General features: G+C 42.5%; 1 pseudogene; it reads right to left on the bottom strand.

Moving 5' to 3' along the window:
• Positions 1-246: 246 nt before the first annotated feature.
• LOC108177364 (large ribosomal subunit protein eL34-like) lies at positions 247-601 on the bottom strand (annotated as a pseudogene).
• Positions 602-1,341: the final 740 nt, after the last annotated feature.

Genomic DNA, 1,341 nt, shown 5'->3' with positions numbered 1-1,341 from the left:
TTTTATTTAGCCTGAAGTATTATCTTAGCGTTTGTTGTAGAACAAGCTTGCTGTACTTTGTTACCTTCATGCTAGTCCATACTTCTACACAGCAGTTATCAGGTCTGGTGCTTGTGATGGTTTATTTTGTTTGTGTACTTATTTAGGGCATAGTTAGTTGTTGATGTGAACACCAGTCTATATATCACTGTGAAGGTATTTTCTTAGATGGGATTAACACTTTTAATTACTTCAAAGTTCCATGTTTTTATTTAGCTTTCTGACTCTGTGCTTGTGCCTTCAACACTTTCACAACAGTTTTCTGCTCCTCCATAAGGAACGCACACTTGATCCTGTCACGGACACATTTAGCAAACATGGAACCAACATAGGCCCTGCTGACCTGTTTTTTCGTTTTAGACAATCTCATCAGAACTTTGGGTCTCATAGCACAAACCCCACAAAGTCTGCCTGGGCACATGCCACATGCAGAGTTTGGTGCCTTCCCAACCTTCTTAGTATAAAGGTAAAGGATTCTGTTACCAGGAGTTTAGGACAGTCTGGTTTTGTGTTAGGCTGTGTTGCAGGAGAGCCTCCAGCCGTATGTCGAACGCTGGACCATTGTGGCCACCTCTAGGCATCGTCCCAAAAAGTAGACTGTGAGGAAAGCAAATTACCCTCTGTAACTAGGACAGTCCTCATCCAACCAGTTGAAAGCCCTCAGAAAAAAGACTGAAGTCCCTAGCAAAGGAGGAATTCTGCCTCCAGATTCCAATATTGACTTCTGTTGGAATTTCCAGCTTGTGACCTGTCCTGTGAATTTCATACTCCAGCCACCATCCTCCCCTCCCCCAGTTGTATGAGCCAATTCTACACACTCTGTCTCCACATTCACACACATTCACACACACACTTTCACACGCATACCTGAAACTATATAAAAAAGTTGTGGAAACATGGACTTAAAGCATAACTTTAAGGACAGTTGTGTGGTGTGGTGGTTTAGTTGCCTGCATCCCATACTGGAGTGCCTGGGATGAAGTCTTACCTCCACTTCTGATCCAGCTTCCTGTTGATATGCACCCTGGGAGGCCCAAGTTCTTGGCTCTCTGCCACCCACATGGGAGACTCAGATGGAGTTCCTGAATCCTGCCATCAGTCTGGCCCAGCTCCAACTTTAGCAGACATTTGGGTTGTTAACCAGTGCCTGGAAGCTCTCTCTAAGATAGATAGATAGAAAGATAGATAGATAGATAGATAGATAGATAGATAGATAGATCTGAAGCTGTTTTTAAAAGGTCAGCTTGTTTAATGCCAAAAAAATCAAATCCAAATGTAATTTTTTGTAATGTATATTTTTAC

Source organism: Oryctolagus cuniculus, chromosome 5 (assembly GCF_964237555.1).
Source record: "Oryctolagus cuniculus chromosome 5, mOryCun1.1, whole genome shotgun sequence".
NCBI classification, from domain to species: domain Eukaryota; kingdom Metazoa; phylum Chordata; class Mammalia; order Lagomorpha; family Leporidae; genus Oryctolagus; species Oryctolagus cuniculus.
The sequence above is the reverse complement of the archived record's forward strand: the minus strand, read 5'-3'. Positions and strand labels throughout refer to the sequence as shown.